Source organism: Petaurus breviceps, unplaced genomic scaffold (genome assembly GCF_028583685.1).
Source record: "Petaurus breviceps papuanus isolate PSGF00001 unplaced genomic scaffold, PetGlider_PUasm1.0 38, whole genome shotgun sequence".
NCBI classification, from domain to species: Eukaryota; Metazoa; Chordata; class Mammalia; order Diprotodontia; family Petauridae; genus Petaurus; species Petaurus breviceps.
This window is the reverse complement of record NW_027186304.1, coordinates 30,329,293-30,350,262: the sequence shown is the minus strand read 5'-3', so window position 1 is coordinate 30,350,262 and position 20,970 is coordinate 30,329,293. Positions and strand designations below refer to the sequence as shown.

Sequence of the window (20,970 nt, the reverse complement as noted above, 5' to 3'; positions counted from 1 at the left end):
TCTGACTCCAAAGCCACTATTTTTTTTTCACTATACCATATTGTCTCTCTCTCTCTCTCTTTTTTTTTTTTTTGCCTTTTGGAGGGCAATAGGAGTTAAGTAACTTGCCCAAGGTTAAACTGCTAGTTTTTTTTGTGTGGGTGTTAAGTGTCTGAGGCTGGAACTGAACTCTGGTCCTCCTGACTCTGGGGCTGGCACTTTACTCTCTGTGCCACCTAGCCACCCCCCATATTGTCTCTTTAAGCTTTCCTAACCATTACTTAGACCATAATTAAATGGTTAGGAATTAACTCAGTCATACTGGGCTTGGTTATTAGCTAAGGTATCAAAAATAAGGGTACTTTTCCTTAGCCTGGGAGACAGAGGAACTTGGCACAGATTGAAACTATATTTCCATAAAACAACAACAGCAACCAAACTAAGGTCATGATCTAGAACACTTATGTGGAGGTATTTAACATCACCACTATCAAACATCCGATCAATAAAGATTTATTCATCTCCTACTACGTGCCAGGAATATACTGGATACAAAGAGGCAAAAGTGAGTCCCTGCTCTGAAGCCCCTGTCCAACTCTCATGTAAGAACTATTTTCCTGCTGTCTTCTCTGTTAGACTGTGAGCTCCTGGAAGGTGGGGACTGTTTTGGCCTTTCTTTTCATTCCCAGGATTTAGCACAAATCCAGGCACATGGTGCTTAGTAAATGCTTATGGACTTATCTTCACCCTAGTGTTGAGGTGATCTTGCATTCTTGAGGTCAGCATCAGTGGGTGTGAGTTCTGGAGGTTCTACTTAGTTGGACAAGTTTCTGGAAAGACCAACTTTGTGCCTTGTCCTAGGATGAGCCCTGTTGAATGTGGGAAGGCTTCCTGCCTGAAGATTGACTACCAGGCAATGACTTTTTTTGCCACAGCAATTCATGAAGGCAGTTTACAAACGTATGATCCTGAAATCACTAACCTTTTGGCACACTGAATCAAGTATTAACGTGTGCGTCTGGAGACAATCAGAAGCCAAAGGGGAAATATTTTCTACAGTAAATTGTTGTATTCTGTAGTAAATAGAGTCTGCTTCTTGTTTCACAGTACAATCCCAGCCTTGTAAATGGTATGTCTCAGATCTGCTAGCTCTAAGTCCTGAAGTTCTCTGGAGATAGAGAAGGAAAAGACCTTAAAAGCACCATACAACAGGTTCATCTAGACAAGTGGTGATACTGTCACTACACCATAAAAAGCAGAAAACTTTTTTTTTTGCTTTTTTGAAGGGGAGGGGGCAGGCAATTGGGGTTAAGTGACTTGCCCAAGGTCACACAGCTAGTAAGTGTTAAGAGTCTGAGGCTAGATTTGAACTCAGGTTCTCCTGACTCCAGGGCTGGTGCTCTATTCACTGTGCCACTTAGCCTGCCCCATAAAAAAATTTTATGCAGTTTTGCTAATGGAAGAAGGATTTCTATCTAGGCTCAGCTCGTTGTTTAATTGTGTCCAACTCTTGGGTTTTTCTTTTGGTAAATATACTGGAATGGTTTACCATTTCCTTCTCCAGTTCTTTTAACAGATTAGGGAAATTGAGGCAAACAGGGTTCAGTGACTTGTCCAGGGTCACACAGCTGAGCTAATTAGATCTAAATCAGTTCACTCAGTCTGACAGCAGATAGGCTTTCTACTTCCAGAAGTGGTATAGAAGGCAGTGGTGCACACTTGCAAATTAACCTCTACTGAGGTTATAATGGTATAATGAGTTCCCACATGCATCTTGTAATGAATCAAATTACTACAGATGTCTTGTGGAATTGTGACTTTTGGTTAACACCATTAAAAAAAAATGAACCTCAGCTGACACTGGAAGCCATTGAACTTTCTGATACTAGTCCTGATACTATATAACATTCCCACAGACCAGAATCTATGACTGAGAAACAGGACTGCCATTGGATTGTGGGTAAATGGCCAATGAGTAAGGAGGGAAGAATTTAGTAGGATGCTAGGCACATATAGGGTTAATTTATGTTTAGAATCAAGAACACTCTTACCAATTCCCCTGTCTTTTCCCTCCTCCCCCATACCAGAATTTCAGCTTCTGTGCTTCCGAGTTTGCACAGCTGTGGCTGATTGAGCCTCTGATAGCCTCCTTCTGGAGAATTCTAAATAAGAAGGGAGGCCTCCAAAGGTTGGCTTAACCTCCAGACAGAGATGATTAGAGATAGGAGTGACTGAGATAAGCTGGGACTAAGGGGCTAAGATCTAAGAAGCATCCCACTGAAAAACTAAGGACCCTTAAAATTCAGTCAAGGCCAGGGAAAGAAACTTCAGCTGAGTGTAGTTAATTAGAAGGATTTGTTCACGTAGAAGGAAGGCTTTGGTCTAAAAGAGGAGATAAACAAATCATGTCAGTGGTTTATGAGGATGGTGACTGTATAAATTACTAAATGAGTAGGGGAAATCTTGAAATATATTATGGGTGGGGGTTGGGAATAAAATTAGATTCCTTCTAAGTAGAAGGAAGAAGGAGAAAATTAATTAACTCTGTTTCTTCTCATGTTCCTATTGTCAAGGTTAACTATTTTAGTCACAGGATCAATCACAAATTTAGAGCTGCAAGGTCATATAATCTAACACCTTCATTTTACTAGAAGAGGAGGCTAAGACCCAGAGAAATTAATTGATTTCTCTAAGGTGACACATGCAGTAAGTGCTGGAGATTGAGGATTTGAATTCTGTTCCATTGACTCCACATCCAGCCTTCTTTCTACTGTACCAAGTAAACCATTTCTGTTTCATCAGACGGTCTAGCATAAGGGACTATTTGATGAGCCTATATCACTGATGTGAAATATGCCTCCTGAAATTCAAATGTATTTTGAAATACAGCACATGGAAATCATAATGAATAAAAATCCTTGGCCATGAAGAATAATTTAGAAAATGCACATCTCTTTGCAAAGGTGGAGGGCTATGGGTGTGAAATATTACCTACATTGTCAGACTCAGTTCATGTTGGATTTGCTGAAACTTTTTTTTTCTCTTTGCTATAAGAGGATAGGTCTCTGGCTAAAGAAGGGGGAGAGGGAGAGATCTGTTTAGAAGTAAACATGATGTAGAAATAAAAAAAAAATCAAGGCTTTAAAAAATTTAAAATAATAAGCACATAAAATTGAAAAGATTAAGGATGTCCACACAAAATGATTACTCTGTGGTCTAAAAAAAAATCACATTTATAGACATGTGCCATATATATATCACATATAAATGTGCTTTGTCTATATATGTATGAGTGTATACATGTGTGTATACATATAGACATATGTGTAGCTACACACATACAGAGTTTGTTAAGGATTATACATATTATACTTTATTTGTATTTGCAGTCTTGATCCCATCTAGTCTTTTTCCAGATCTCTTGGACCTAACCCCCAGAGGTCTTCCCTTCACTTTCATTCTCTCTCTTCTCTTTTCCCTGGCTCCCTCCCTGCCTTCCACAAACTTGCTCAGGTTGTCCTCCCCCTCCCCCATCTCTGTCCTTAAAAAAACTTTTACTGGACGCTTCGATCCTTCAAGCAATTGTCTTTCATCTCTCGTTTCAGACCACATTTCTACTCTACTTTCATCCATTCACTTCTTATTTAATCCAGCTAGATAATAGCTTCAGCTAGAAGTTTGAGGATTAGCTCAGAGAATTCCCCAATAAAGCCGATGGAAAACCCCTGAGGTAACATGCTGAAGAAAATGGACTTTTGGTTTGTTATTGGGGATTTTTAAGTACTTTTACCACACATACTCCACTTGAATGCCACACGTCTTTTAACAGCTTAAAAAAATGTTGCCTTAAAAAAAAAAAAAGGTCAGAAGAGGCCTGGGTTTGTAGTCAGAAGACCTGGTTTCAATTCCAGCTTTGCAATTTATTGTTTGTGTGACCTTGGGCAAACCTCTCCAGGTCTCTGAGCTCCAGTTTCCTTGTCTATAATCAGGGGAGGGTTAGAGCAGATGATCACTAAGGTCTCTTCCTGTTTTAAAATCCCATGATCCAATCACAAACAAGAGGAGTTTACGTATTCCCTGACGGACTGTTTTTAAATTGCTGCCGAAGGGGCTGGTACTGTTGTAAAAAGCTGCCAAAATAAGGTTTCCCTATTGAGAATAGTCAATTTTTAGCAAGGAGTAATGGAATCCATCTCTCTGGCCCTCAGTTTCCTCAACTGTAAAATGAGGGAGTTGAACCAGATGGTGTCAGAAATCTCCCTCACACCTACCCTAATTGCTAAGGGATTTGTAAACAACCCCTGTAAGAAAGGAAGAGAGGTGGTGGGGGGAAAAGGGAGAAAAAGACCAGTCAAAAGAAGAGAAAGGGAGGGAACAGGAAAAAAAAGGAATATCAAAGAAAGAGGTCCCTGAATGAGGACACCGTGGTGGCATCCAAGCTTGATGTAAGCTCTGGTCTAAGTTTTAGCTGCTGTAGTTGAAGAACCAGAATCCTTTGCTTTGCTTTTGTGACACCTCTGCTCTAGAGAAAACCTCTTAAACTCCCCCTCCCCCCCAAAAGTAGCTGGTTTATATTTGACAACATCACCTTCTAGCTTAACGAATAACAGTGATGATTACTCGAAGTGACTTCTCACAGCTTAAGTTCTACAAACTATTCTTTGATTCATTCTGCTATTTTTTTTCTAAAGGAAAAAAGACTAAAGCATAAAGACAGATGGCATAGACTTTTTATAAGAGATCAGGCTGAGGCATAAACCTTCTCCTCTTTCCATAATTGCTTGGGGAGTTTTCTGGCAGTGAGACAGGTAAAAGTTGAAAGCTTGCCGCTGAGATTTAGGTTTTCATTGGGACAAGAACTACAAAAGCATGGATTTATGTTTTTTAAGGACATCATAAGCTGGTTTTCTGGGCCTTCATTCCTTTAGCCTAGACTCCCTTCTTTACCAAAACCACCTGCAACTGTGGTTTGCAAATTAATTGCCTCTGACATCCCAAGGGGAAAAGAATGAAGTGGAAAATCGACAAAAACACATCACCTGCCATGACCACAGAAGAGGAAGAAAGAGAAGATCTAGTTTCTTTGAATCCTTTGAAAGCAGAATTTCAAGAAGATTCAAGGATGTAGTGAAGGTGCCATATAAATATTTTTCTCTTTAGCAAGATGACAAAGAAATATCTTAGCAATCACCTCCTGTTACATAACCAAAATACTGATTATCCATCTAGATTATTTAACTAGAGAACTTTATTTCATGAGGGAGGGGTTTAATAGTGGATAAGGCCTTGGACTTGGAGTCAGAAAGGCTGAAATTCTGTCTTATATACTTACTAGACATGTGACACTGAGCAACAGCTTTCACTCCTCTATGTCTCAGTTTCCTCACTGGTAAAATGAGGGGATGGATTCCATGGTTTCTTCTAGTTCTAAATCTATGATCCTATGATTTAAAAATTAAATTAAGATTTAATGTTAAAATCACTTAATATGCTTGATGTTAGGTTGTTCAGTTGGATAAAGAACAGGGCTTGGAGTTTGGAAGACCTGAGTTTAAATCCAACTTCAGACACTTGATCTGTGATCTTATGCAAGTCACTTAATCTGTTTGCCTCAATTTACTCAACTGTAAAATGGGAATAATTATGGTACAGAGTTGTCATAAAGATCAAATGAGATAATATTTGCAAAGTGCTTTGCACAGCACCTGGAAGATAGTAGGCACTATAGCAATGCTTGTTCCCTTCTCCTTCTGCCTCCCCTTCGCCAAACCTGACTTACTTCTGATAACTTAGGTTATTTTAACTGACAGAGTTTCTGAAACATGGGGTTAGGTTGGATGTAGAAATCATAGTGCCTTGAGTACAGATAGACCTTTCTTAGTTTTCTTATGTGTATCTAACTGTAAAATCAGAGCGCTTGTTTGTCCATAGTAGTTCTGGAGCTCAGAATTCTTTCTGAAATTTCATGGTGCTGAAATGGCTTGGAGTCAGCTTGGAGGACGGTCCCCAGGGATCTGCATTTATGAACATTTTTGTCAATGATGTGGACAGCATAGCATGAGCATGCTTAATGAATTTGTAGATGGCAGGGATCTGGGATGCAGAGGAGCTCCTCCAAGGGGGTGTTGGGTAGGTGAGCATGGCCTATAGGTGTTGATCCTTTCCACACAAGTGGCACCAAGTTTCTGTCACAGGCATACCTTTTTAAGCACTCCTAAGATAATAATTTTTAAAATTTATTGTTAGTTCTCAACATTCAGTTCCACAAGCTTTTGAGTTTTAAATTTCCTCCCCCTCCCTCACCTCTTCCTTCCCCAAGATGACATACAATCTGATATAGCCTCTACATATACATTCATATTAAACATTTTCACAGTAGTCATGTTGTAAAGAAGGATTATAAGCAGTGGAATGAACCACTAGAAAGAAGAAATAAAACAAAAAAGAGGGAGAGCAAATAGTTTGCTTTGATCTGCATTCAGGGAGTTAGGATTTTAAAGATATTGATAGGATAAAACAATAGGTAGACTCTAAAGATGAGTTTTAATAGGGACAATTGATTGATTCAGTCATTTATTAAGGGCTAGCTGAATGCGAAGCAATGTGCTAGGACTACAGAGCGAAAGACGAAATAGTCTTTGTCCTCATGGTACTTACATTCTACTATGGGGAATGAAAAGTACTATACTTGGGTTCAAAAAAGTCAATTTCCCAAGTGTAAAAAGGCATACACATGGCAAAACAGCTATACACGTGGAAAGATCTAGGAGTTTTGGTGGTTTGTAAGGTCAATGTAAATCAAGAATGACATTGTGGTTAAAAATGCTAATGTGATCTTGGGCTGCAATGAATGGAATAAATGTACAGAATAAAAGAGGTACTGTCCCACATTACTTTGCTCTGGTCAGACTCAAAGATATAGCTAGGAATTTGGAACCCCAGGGCAAACTGCACTAATTATCCCTCCAATCAACTATGGTGGTGGGGGAGGAAGATACCCTAGATACCACACACTATGGGAGAGAGACCCTGGGACATCACCGGTACTAGGAAATCCTGGCTCCCCAAGAAACCACTATTTGGGGACAAAGGATAAGGAGGGTGAGGCTGGAACTGAGAAATTATCTGGAGTATAACCACTGTGGGAAGAAAGTATACCATTCTACTTTAGCTAAATATTCTTGCTAACTAGGTTCTCTGCTGCTGAAAGTATCTTCCAAATATAACTATAAAATATTTAAAAATATACAGTCATTGGACCAATACTTTTAACATTTCTATCTTGTAAATCTTCTTCTGTGGGACTAAGCCCCAGTTGGTCCACCCTGGTTACATCTCAGGTCAGACCACTTTGTAGACACTACAATTTAGGAAGGACATTGACAAGCTATTGACCATTCAGAGGAGGGCAACCAGGATGCTATCTGAGGATTAGTTGAATAAATAATTTTAGAAAAGAAAATTTAGAGGGAACATAATAGAAGTCTTTAAATATTTGAAAGGTTTTGGGGGAGGCTCGGTGGCTCAGTAAATAGAGCACCGGCCCTGGAGTCAGGAGGACCTGAGTTCAAATTTGGCCTCAGACACAACACTTTCTAGCTGTGTGACCTTGGGCAAGTCACTTAACCCCAAATACCCTGCCTTCCCCCCTCCAAAAAGAAAAAAAAATATTTGAAAGGCTGTCATGTAGAAAGGTCATTCTGCTGAGAAGAGGCAAATTTAAATTTGTAAGGAAAAACTTCCAAATGAGTCATTACCCCAAATGGAATAAGTTGTTTTGGAAGGTAATAGGCTTAAGATGGGACAGCTAGATGGTTCAGTGGATAGAGTGCTTGGCCTGGAGTCAAGAAGACTTGAGTTCAAATCCTGCTTCAGACACTTACTAACTGGGTGATCTTGGGCAAGCCACTGTTTGCCTTAATCTGTTGGAGGAGGAAATGGTAAATCACTGTAGTATCTTTGCTAAGAAAACCCTGAGGACAGAATAGTCCATGGGGTCAAGAAGAATTGGACATGACTGAACAACAACAAAGTTCAAGATGGGGGAGATAACCATTTGCTTGGGATATTGGTCCATTCAGGCTGGACTAGATAGTCTAATTCATCTCTGAGACTGTGAAAATAATTCCAGAAGTTTAAAGCAACTATTCTTTACAAGATACATGCTCTGAGAGTCTCGTTGAAGCTACAGAATGAGGGGCGCTTAAAGATTTTAAGTCATTGTTTATGGCCTAATGTTCCAAAGAACAACACTAAAGAATTAGGATGGTAGAAACTTCCAGGGAGCTATAACAAATCTTTTGTAATTTGGTTTAAGTCAGTATTAGGATTTGGGGAGTTAGGTTTTTCATTTTTACGGATTTTTCTTTTAAATGACAATATTCATATTAAAAGAGAATCTGTTTTGATTAATATTCATTTTACCTCCTGAATTCTGTCAATAATCCTTTTTCCTTCGTTTAAGACAACAACTGCATAACCAGCAGGTTTACAAAGGACATCAATGGCAGCAGTGGTTTAGATTCACTTATCCATTCATCTATCCATCTATTCTTTCAACAACCATATATCAAACACATATATGTGCCAGGAATGTGGGATACAGACAAAAAAGAGATAGCACCTGCTCTCTAGGAACTTGTATTGGATACAGTTAATATCAATTCCCCAAGTTAAAAATATAGAAAATGTCAGTCATTTCCTCCTTTTTTTTTTTTTTTAAGAAGCAAGTTATAGCCCTTTCTTGGGGTTAAACAGAAGCTTGCTATTCTACCTGGGTTCATTTTGGATTGCTTTTTTGGACAATTGACTCCTCTTCCTAAGCTGTGAGAAATATTGACAGTAATGTCTTTCTTTAACAAGTTTGTGTCAAGTAAATACCTTTTAGTACTTCATAGCACTGAAAGTCTCATAAATCTTTTGCAACTCAAGGCCAACACTTTGCCCATATTTCTTTTTTTTTTTTTTTTAAGTAATCGGGGTTAAGTAACTTGCTCAAGGTTACACAGCCAGGTGTTTCTGGGTGGGTGCTAAGTGTCTGAGCCCAGGATTCGATCCCCAGGTCATCCCGACGCTGGAGCTGGTGCTCTTACTCGCTGTGCTACCTGGCTGCCCCTAACTTTGCCCATATTTCCAGTGTATGTTTTCATAGGAAAAGAATTTGGAGTAAGATACCTAGTTTAGGAATAAGGCCAACTCAGATTGACTAGATTACAGTCTAAAACAAGAAACCAGCGATGTTAATGAAGTCTGAAGAATCTGTGGCTTTTAGGGAATTCCCAATTTTCCCTGAGACACAAACAGATGTCTGATTGTGAATATTTTATTTGAGAGTGTCCTACTCATCATCAGTTAGCTGAGACTCTTGACTGTTTCCCTAACATTCCATGTTTATTTCTATATCTGAACCTCTGATGAAGCTCTTTTACCAGTTTACAATACCCCCACCCCTTTCTACATTGACCGATACTGATCATATTTTAGAGCTCAGTTCAAGTTCCATCTTTTCTATCACGGGCAAGGACTCTGGAGCTAAAACAGGGCAGGACACATAGTAGGTGTTCAGTAACACTTTGAATCTTGAGTGGATCTGTGATCATAGTTATTCATGCAACTCAAACATCATCCATACCTTAGAATCCTATACTATTCTTGTCCATGTTCCTTCACAGATTCTCCACAGACAATCAACCAATTAACAAGTAATACATAATACTATGGGCCAGGCACTGTGTGAGGTGTTAGGGACACAAATCAACAGAGTGAGGCACTTTCTATTTGCAAGGAACTTACATTCCAATGAGGGAGATAACAACCTCACATAAAAATATATACAGCATAAATATGAAGGGAAAGGGAATAAATTTACACATCAGCTACTTGTGCCAGGACTGTACTCAGTGTTTTAAAACACATTGTCTCATTTGATCCTTACAGTAATCTTGTGAAGAAGGTGTTATGAAGCGAATACATACAACTTTGTAAGGAGTAGTTAGATACAAGGTAGTTTGGGAAGGATGGCATTAATAAGGGATCATTGGGAGGGGGCAGGGAAGCAGGAAAGGTTTCATGCAAAAGATCATGCTTGAACTGCATTTTATTTATTTATTTATTTTGCCTTTTTTGGAGGAGGGAGAGCAGGGAAATTGGGGCTAAGTGACTTGCCCAAGGTCACACAGCTAGTAAGTGTGTTAAGTGTCTGAGGCCAAATTTGAACTCTGGTCCTCCTGACTCCAGGGCCAGTGCTCTATTCACTGTGCCACCTAACCACTCCTTGAGTTGCATTTTAAAGGAAGAGAATTCTATGAAGTAGAGGCAAGGGAGAGTACATAATGGAATGGGCCAGGCAAACTAGAGAGATGGGAGGATAGGAGTGAGTTTGTGTGTGTGTGTGTGAGAGAGAGAGAGAGACAGAGACAGAGAGAGACAGAGAGAGAGAGAGAGAGAGAGAGACAGAGAGACAGAGAGAGAGAGACAGAGAGAGAGAGAGAGAGACAGAGAGAGAGACAGAGAGAGAGAGACAGAGAGAGAGAGAGAGACAGAGACAGAGACAGAGAGACAGAGAGACAGACAGAGACACAAAGAGAGAGACTGGCTGGATCACGGAGTACTGAGAGGGAATAATGTTCAATGAGTCTGGAAAGATAGAGTGAGGCCATGCTGTGTAAGGTTTTTTTTTTTTTTTAAGCAATAGGGGTTAAGTAATTTGCTCAAGGTTACATGACCAGGTGTTTCTGGGTGGGTGTTAAGTGTCTGAGCCTGGGATTCGATCCCCAGGTCATCCTGACACTGGAGCTGGTGCTCTTACTCGCTGTGCTACCTGAAACGTTTGAGTAAATTAACCAAATCATCTTCATTTAAGTGATACCTAAACAAGGTATGTCAATCAAAAAACTTGAGACTAAGTGGGAAAAGTTCTTAATCAACTGGATCGAATTGCAGGAAGTGTACTCAGGCTGAAGAAACTTGTTTGAACCCTTGGGTCATCTATAATATAGCAAGCCAGTTCTGGCACATGCCAGCAGGGAGTTTCTGCAAAACCCCTGAGGGAGAGTATCTTGCCTCCTCACCCCCTGGACTAGAAGACAGTGAATTTTTAGGATTTTCTGTCTCCCCATTGGTATCCTGGAAAAGCTGACAGCAGTGTTTGTATTGGGAGCCAGGGACAAACTTGACATAGATTCACAGGTCTACCAAAAGCCCAGCAGAAAACTACCCTACTGGGAAACATGTTGAGGACTCTAGCAAAAGAACTTCCAGAAGCTGTGGGTCACATCTTTGCCACTTTTCCTCTCTAATCTTGAGTCTACCTTCCCCTGAACCCTTTAAATACCATGAAAGAGTGTATCATAGATCTGGGGAGATGTTATGGACCAATTGTTCTTGCTATCACACTAATAGCATAATAGTAAATACCTCTTTCTAAAGGCTAATTGAGTCTGACAGAATAATGATCAATGGGGGCTCATGAGTCATTAGAATGACCACTCCCTTCCCCTGGGACCCTGAAGAACCAAGAGTAACAATGCTTTGGAGGCCTGACTCCTCAGTGCAAGAACCCTTTAGGACAGTCACTGACAGCCTGTGCAACACTTTAAAAATTAAACTGAGAAGTTTATATTTTATCCTAAAGTCAATAAAAAGCCACTGGAATTGGTTAAATAGAGGGGAGATACACCCAATATGATGGTGTTCCTCTAGGTCATTTAAAAATGCACAGGTTCCATTGCAGCATTTAGGCTGCCCCCTTGATTATCCTTTGCTATGGATTCGTGACTGGTCCACCTCCTTTTGACATACTGTATGCTACTTTTGCCAATAGATGGATCTCACAGGAAATAAGGCTGCTGCTTACTCACAATTCTCCTTTGCCTTTGGGCTCCAATCTGCACCAGTTGAGAGAAGAACCCATATAAAATCCCAGGTCCCTCAAAGAATCTATATTCTCAAGAAAGTATACTATGTAAAGGCATAAGACTGGTAAGAGGTTAAAAAAAAGTCCTGACTAGGATTGGTTGACAGCACGACACTGAGGTTGAGACATCCCCCAGAAGCATGTAGCTGGTTCAGAGTTGATTTTTCTTATGGAAGGCACTGTTTTGCCACATCCAAGGGATGTAATATTGGTTAAAAGATTAACCAAGTATTAGTACAACTATGGAGTACCTTGAGAATGAAAAACCTTCTATAAATAAAAACTGCTTTTATTTCTAGGCTCGTACAGTTTTGTTCCATGTTTAACGATTTCAGACCTTTGCATTTTTCTACTGCCAGTTAAATTATTTAGTATTTTGCCCACAATCTCAAATAGAAATCATTGAAAACTGGGTGACAGCCCAGGGAGAAGGGACTTGAAACGAGATTTTCTTTTTTTTCTTTTTCTTTGTTTTTGCTTTTGCTTTTTGGAGGGGGGAGGGGCAGGCAATTGGGGTTGAGTGAGTTGCCCAAGGTCACATGGCTAGTAAGTATTAAGTGTCTGAGGCTGGATATGAACTCAGGTCCTCCTGACTCCAGGGCCAGTGCTCTATTCACTGTGCCACCTAGCCACCCTGAAACTAGATTTTATTTTCCCACTGACATCTTTCAGGTTAATGGAACATCAATAAATGGCAAAGAAACGGGTACAGTTTAAAACCAACTGTGTTAGTATGAGATGGGAGAGATGTAGCTATAAAACAGTTTTGTGAAATATACCTATGTCTATTTTTAAAAAATTAAACTCCAAGCTTATTGTGAGCAAATAGTGCTAACCCGAAGTGGGAAGCTGAATACTAGAGAGGCTAATACTAATTGAAGGTATCCAAAATCTTTCCCGTAAAATTTCTGTGAAGGGGAACCACAAACACTCACACACACATACACACACTGTAAACGATCTAATTAATTAGTTGAGAATGAGATGAAGACCAAAGAAGAGAGGTGGAGGGAAATTTTCTCTATGGGTTCTGATCTTGACTTTGTCACTAACTAGCTATGAGACCCTGGATGAGTCACTTAATCTTGGGTTCTTTGTATACAAAATGAGGGGACTAGTTGAGCACTAAAGAGCCTTAAGATATGTTTCCACCTGTGATTTTACATTGGCCTTAGGCTCCTTCTGTAGCCAACTGGCTAAAGAGAGAAGAGATAAAGGCCAAATTATCAGTCTGCTGCTTACTTATAAACTGCAAGGCTTCGAATCAGGAAGACTCACGTTTCTGAATTCAAATCTGGCCTCAGACACTTTCTAGCTTAGTGGTTCCGGCCAAGTCAGTTAGCCCTATTTGCCTCAGTTTCCTCATTTGTAAAATGAGTTGAAGAAGGAAATGCTAAACCACTCCAAGTGAACCCCAAATGGGTCATGAAGAGTGGGTCACTACTGAATAACAAGAAGCTTACTTGTTAGTAATGCTGGAAAAAATATTTGGAAGGGGCTGTCTTTGTAACCCTCGGCCCTAGGACCCAGGCATTGAGACAGGTCCTGTGGTTTCATTGACGTGAGGAGCTCTCTCTAGTAACACAGGCCAATATCTTCACAACTTGTATTATTAGACAGTTACCTAGAGCAGAGGTGTATGAGCCAGATGTGACCCTCAGTGTTCCCTAATGCTGCTGAAACAAATTAAAATGCAATTGGGAAATATTTAACAACACACATAAAAATACACAAAAGCATGTTAATGTGTGGCTTTCTAAGCCAATATGCAGCCCGCAGGCATCCTTACTTTACCAGCTTTGTTTCTGTTTGAGTTTGATTCCACTGGCCTAGAGCACTAGAGGTTTCATGACTTGTTCAGGGTCATGGAGCCACTTTATGGCAGGGGCAGGATGTAAACCTGAGGCCCCTTCTTGACTCTGAGGCCAACTCTTTATTACCAAACTGCTTCAAAATCCTTTTTGATTGGTTGAAATTGTAGGCTAAAATGGACTTTTTCAAATTATTTTTGGATTTTATTTGTGCTTTTGACCTCGGTAGTTGCTTGAAGTAAGAGAACAACTAATAAATGGAATGGATTTTCAATTTGTTTTAAAATCTCGTAGGGCAATGTTCTCTTTTACTGACATCATTTGGTTTTTCCTTGCAAACCCATGTTGCACAGACTGCTCAGTTTGATCCCCTTATAGTGCTCTAATGGTTTTAGTTCTCTCTCTGCCACTAGATAACTGGATTATGTATGACAAGTCACTTAAGTCCCTGGGCTCAGTTTCCTCATCTGAAAATTGGAGACAGTAAGAAAAGACCTCACTATCTCTCCGAGCTCTTGTGATTTTCAATGTCTGAGTGTTCTAGAAATGATAAAGTGCTATAAAGTGTAAGTTATTTGTAATGTAGTTGATAAGATAACCAAGTTCTTGGATTTTTTTCCCCTTTGGATATTTGTTTTTATCTAAGTCAAAACCTACTTGACTTCTGCAAATAGACTTTTGGATGGAGATCGAGAGACTAAAGCTCTGTCATTAAATGATATTTTGTGTGACTGTTTTTGCTTGAATGAGCAATAAATAAGTAACCAGACTTGGCTGTTGTTGTGGGGGAGCAGGTAGTCTTGCCAAGCAGGAATAACAGAGAAGACATTTCCTTTTGGGAAGAAAAAACGTGTCTTCTATTAGAGAAATTGACAGAGCTGTACACAGCAAGGCACTTGAAAACAGCATCCTTAAGCTATTGACTAGAGAACAGACTCTGTGTTCGGCCTGTGGGCAGGGGCCCTGCATGTGTGCTCACATATAGGTTGTCCACACTAAGTGAGTGACAAAGAATGTCTTTCCCTACCCTCTCTTTGTTTGCCTTCTGCAGTCATCTGTGGAAAGAGAGTGAGGGAAATTGTACTTTTACTTTAAATGCTTTTGAATGATTTTCTTAATAAGTAATTAGAGGCAACCCTTAAAAAAGCAATATGCAGTAAACGAGTTCACTTATGCTTTAGAAAATCATATTGCTTCTAAAAGTACCATCACCCTGGAAATAATTATTAAACAGAATGATTTCCATGGTGTATAAAGTATCATTTGGTATAAAGTTGTTAGATATTCTTTCTAAGATTCCCTCCCATTATGACTTAAAAAAATGTCTATGGGAGGAGGGAGGGGTAAGGGGCTTATAAGTATAATAATAAGTAATTTTACCTAGATAAAATTATGTTAGATAAATATGTTAGCTGTCAGAAAGCAAGGATTTAGGGAAGAAAGAAAGAATGAAATGCTCTCACAGTTTAAATGTATTTAGCTTCATTTGCATATTTCATTAATGTTAGGTTTACTAAAGTAAATTTGAATGGACCAGAACATCATGGTTCCATATCTGGAAGGAACCTCTGAGACCATCTAGTTCAACCTCCTCAATAAGCTGAGGGGCTGAAACTGAGGTCCAGGAAGCAGAAATGCCTTGCCTAACAAGGAGAACACAGGGGCCTCTGCCCATGGGCTGCATTCGGAGTCCTTTTTCTAGTCAGATGCTGCTATCAGATACCCTTTTTGTGTACAGCTCTGTCAATATGTCTAACTGAAGAATGACTTTTTTTTTCTTCCCAAATAGAATTATGCCAAATGTAGGAGACACCCTTTCCCCCCCTTCAGAATAATTCTTTAAGCCATCAACTGAGGTATAAAAAGATTAGAATTTTAATGGGCAGAGGAAATTTCCATTTTGGGTAGCAGAGGTTAAGTGACTTGTCCAAGGCAGAAAGGCAAGATTTCAGCTGGTATTAGCTCAGTTACTCTCAAGAGTCAGTATTCTTTCCATTGTACCAAAATGTAATACTACTTCCTGAGAGAACTGGATAAATTTAATAGTTGCATTTTCAAAATAAATCAGAAATCATTTTATTGACTATCCCCATCCCTATCCCTGTCTTCTTACCCCAGAGTCCATGTTTTTTCCATTTTGGTCATACTATTGTCTAAGAGAAGCAGGTACAAGTCAGTCTCCATGCTCCACTTTTACCTAAAACTTTCAAAAAATGGAGACAAAAAGTATTTTCTCTATTTGCAGTCAATGGAGTCATTCCTTCCCCCACAGCTCTAGTCTTCTGTTTCATTATGCCTTGGAGTTGACCTTCATTTCTTGAAGAAGGCAAGTGGGTGGCACAATGGCTGCAGTATTAGCCCTGGAGTCAGGAAGACTTGAATCCAAATGTAGGCTCAGACATTTACTAGCTGTATGACCTTGGGCAAGTCACTTAAACTCTTCTACCTTTGTTTTCTCATCTGTAAAATGAGGATGATAACAAGAGTGCTTACCTCCCTGGGTTGTTATAACGATTGAATGAGATAATACTTATAAAGGGTGTTGCAAACTTTAAAGTGAATATGAATGCTAATTATTATTATTGTTGCTGTTCTATCAGCAAAGTCAGTCAACAAGTATTTATTAAGTGTTTACTATGGGTCAGACAGTATGTAAAGTCTCTTGTAGATTCTACCAAGTGGAAAAGACTCCAAGCATGGCTTGGGTAATGGACTGAATGTCTGCTGTTCAAGGACCAGCCTAGCTAAGTTGTGGGAAGTCTCTTGGTCAAAAAGTTGTTGTTCTTTTTCCAGCCAAAATAATTCTTTATTTTTTTCTTTGAAAAAATATAATTTATATTTTTCCCTATTACATGTAAGAGTAATCTTTAACATATTTTTAAAAATTGAGCTCCAAATTTTCTCTCTCCCTCCCCAAAATAACTCTTTAAATTATTGACTGAGGCATAAAAGGATTGTAATCTGCACTGATGGAGGAAATTGCCCATACTGGGAAACCACAGATCCTTGAAGTATTAAAGTATTGTGGTAACTTTTTCAGTTTCCTCCCTTTCATTTTTTTCTAGAGCAGAAATTGTACTTTTACTTTAAATACTTTCTAATGATTTTCTTAATAAGCAGTTATGAGATCACAGAGGCAACACTTAAAGCAATATGCTTTATCATAAAAGGGCCTATAGAGTCTTATCCAGAATATGTCTTATTTAGGCACTCAATAAATACTAATTGAATGAATAGAAAAAGCTCTGAAAAAATTACTTTGGCAACTAGGGAAAGTGGGAGATGTGTTGGGAAGTCGGATTCTCATGCTGAAAGCTGATTTTAGGCCCAGGGAGAATGTGTGATTCTATTAAATACAGTTAACGTTAAGTCAGAAAGCAAATAAATCAAAGCAAGTATAGTGGTAATTAATTTTCCAATCCAGCTCTTAATTTGCTCATACCTAAATGGAATGCTCTTAAATTCTCATTCACCTGATATTAGCTGAGGGGTTCAAAAGGCTAATTTAGAACTTATATCATGAGAGATGGAATTTTATAGTGAAAAAAACCCTAAACTTTGAGCCACAGGATTATAGATCTTGAGCAGAAAAGGACTTCAGAGGCTATCTAGGTCAATACTCTTATTTTATAGAAGAGGAAACTGAGTCCTAGAGATGGTAAATGACTTACCCAAGGTCACAACTGGTAAGTAGAAGAGATAAACTCAGGTCCTCTGACTCCAGATCTAGCCCTTTTCCTCTGTTCAATAACTTACAAAATTTGAAGTTGAATCTTGATTAGTCCAACAACAGTGGGCAAGTCATTACCTCCCTGAACCTCAATTTTTTCAGCAATAAAATAAGAAATACTACTTCTTGTACTACCTTCTTTTAGCGTTGTTGAAAGGTAAGCACATCGAGTAAGAGCCCCAGAGTCAGGATGACCTGGGATCGAATTCGGGCTCAGACACTTAGCACCCACCCAGAAACACCTGGCTGTGTAACCTTAAGCAAGTTACTTAGCCCCAATTTCTTTTTTTTTTTTTTTAAAGGTAAGCACTTTGTAAGCTAAACAGATGCTATATAAAAGTGAACTCTCATCAGTGATATTCTGGCAAATGTTTGACAACCGGCTCCTCCCCTCCTCCCAAAAAAAGCACGATTGACAACTTTTAAAGTTTAATCTGCATTATTAACATTCTCTTCTCTCTTAATCAACAAAGCAATAAATCAAGCCCTCCGATTTGTAGTGTTTGTTGATTTCTGAGGTACAAATGCTCACATAGGAAATTTAACAATAAGCTCTCTTGAGCCAGTATGAGCTGGCATGGAATAAATAGTCATTATCAAAATATTTCTCTGCCCTTGTATACTTTTTGTTGGTTATATTTTTCTAGTTGGAGGAGATGAGCAAGTCAATAGAGAGGTTGAAAAGCCCATTTTTTCAGGATATTGGAACAGATAATTGCCAAAAAGATCAAGGTTAAAGAACATAGAACGTAGATAGCTCTAAGGGGGAGTTTTAACTGCTGTAGGGGCATTGGTAGAAGAAGAGAGCGTTAGTTTGACAAAAGAAGAGTAAGAATAGGTCAGGACAAATAAGACATAAAATAGGAAATAAATGAATGTGGAGGGAGGAAAGATATCCAAAGGGGACATCATCATTAAGCCCCTGCTAAACCTTGAAGAGATTGAGACTTGTGCATAGGATAGAAAAACAAAAACAAAAACCAATGTAGGAAAGAGTAAAAGCATTTCCCTCTTTTAATAGATGAGCACTCGTTTCAGGGAATAAGTAGGACCTGAAGCCCATTTATGTATTTTTTGGGCTTTTCACTGAACTTCAGGGAATGATAAAAATAGAACTTTGTATTGGAGAGGGTTTAGGCAGGAGACTAATAGATGAATAAGACAAATGACCTGGGTCAGAATAACCTTAGTGTTTTGGGTTTACAGAGAGTACTTTCCTCACAACAGTCCTATAGGGGAAGGTAAGGGCATCCATCCCATTTCATGTGTATATGAAAAAACTTAGGATCAGAGAAACAAAGGGACTTACCCAATGCCATACAGCTAGTGAGTTGTGGAATAATTAAGACTTGATTGTCCCAACTGTAGCACATGCTTTCAATTCAGCATTCTGAGCTTGTCACATTCTGATCATTCTGAGCTGATCACATTCTGATCAGCCACAGTCAAACACACTGTATATTGACCCCAATATAGTGATGTCATTTTTATCCTTTTCAAGAACCGACAACAACCAACCGACCAAATTTCTTCACAATTACTAGACATGCATATGAAGAAATTCTTTAGAAATTCATGGAAACTGTCATAAGAAAGGGCTCTTTTTGGGTGGTTCATGGAATAGAAATGCTATGATTGAGTGACATCTGAATTATAGCCCAAATGTCTGATTAGATTATAAGTGCCTGTTCCTTAATATGTAGATTAAATATACTTTGTTTTCTAGTGCTTCCCCCCCCCGGAATCACACAGTTGCAGAAGAGACTAAGGTGTGTACATATGATGAGAATATTCAGGGTGAGAGTTATCCCTAAGTCCACAAGAGTTGTGCTTCATCACCCTTCCATCAATGAATGTACAGGTGAGGATTTGCATGGGCTATTGCCTTCTTACACACCTCAGATGCATCCAAATCCTGTCTAGCCTTACCTAGGGCTTCAGGTCTTAGAACAGAGCTTCAAGCAAGTCTGGCCTCACGGCTTGTTACCAAAGGCGTGAATCATGTGGTGTAAGTGATGAAGTCACCTTTGTATTCCTTTAATTAATTTCATCTTCTACCTCCTAGTGTCCTAGTCCAGATGCAGTCAAACCCTTAATGTCTAGTGAAAGGAGCAGAGATCCTACTTTCAGGCCCTGCTCAGTCCTTATGGCTACTTTTCATATCAGGAGCCCTAGGAAATCCAGGCTCTATCTGGACCCAGCCATGAATGTTGGTCCTGGGAATGAGAGACACAGGAAGACACTGATGCAGAGTCCCTGGGAAAGAGTAAAAAAAAAGAGAGCACTAGTAGAATGCAATAGGAGCCTTACGGAAGGGTATAGACAGAGATGTGGGGAGAACATTGCTGTAGGGTAAGGGGATGGAACAGTTATACTGGAATAGCAGTAACTCTTAAGCCTCTGAGACCACATTTACTGAACAAACAAACATATGTGCACAAATATGCCCAGGAATGGTTTAGTTTTTTACTTTTCCTTTTTGTAAATGAGTCTTGTTTTGCTTGGAAATGACTTTTGTGGTTCTTGCCTCTGAATTCCCCTAGAGAACAAAAATGTGCATCTGCACCCATCAATGTCAGGAATGAACTCAATCGTCTGTGGAGGTCCAGGCCACATTTTTTTCTGCTGAACAAAGAGGTTACATGCCCTTTGACCAGTGGGCCTGCTGTTGACCATTTGCTCTCTGACAATCCTCCTGCCAAGCCAGGATCGTTGTCAAAAATGATTGTCTGGTTGCCACCCTAAAATACTGTATGAGATCTTGCAGAAATCATTGGCAACAGCTAACCCTAACTACAGTCAGAAGCCTTCTGATCCAACACCTTAGGTTTATATTGGTACAGGATGAAGGAACTCCCAGTATCTAATCTCCTTAGGCTTCATCAAGTACACCTTTAATCCTGAGTCTTTCTAATTGCATAATAGTTTATTTAGGTTCATCAATATACTATTTTTCAAGCCCACAGAAGATTCTAGACAGAGTGATGAATAGAGATAATTAATGAAATTGTCATAGCAAATAATGCAATGTTCTGGCTCTGAACCTCTCCTTCTAGATCATTTATTAGTTCTCTCAGCTCCTGGTGTGTTCTCCTGTACAATGTTACTCCCCATCTAAGTTACCAGGGATTCAATAATAAGGTAAGTCTAGTTAAGACGTGGTAGATTTTCTTTTGGGAAACCATGTGTTACATAAACAAACACACAGACTTCCAATGTGTCCATACATAACCCATGGCTCCCTTCCCGTCGTGGGCTCAGGAGTCATAGTAACCAGCTAAGCTCCTTTTATGGCCTCAGTGGCTAAGAACTATCAAAAAAAAAAAAATACAGTTTAATAGTTATCACCTGGATGTCAGATAGTGAGAAAGGAGAGGACCTTTTTTATTTTTTAAATGAGATCAGATGCTTTTAAATAAAATAATACTAAAAATGAATCTGCCTTCTGTCATAATAAAATGAAAACTACAACACTCAGGAACAAAATTCCTTTATCATTTATAGTTCTTGTTTCACAGTCCACCTATTTGGTTCTA

At 39.2% G+C, this 20,970-nt stretch overlaps 1 protein-coding gene across 8 annotated transcripts in view; it reads right to left on the bottom strand.

The window, feature by feature from the left end:
• DLGAP1 (DLG associated protein 1) overlaps positions 1–20,970 on the bottom strand; it is a 1,177,715-nt gene that overhangs the window by 232,922 nt on the left and 923,823 nt on the right. The window lies entirely within an intron of this gene.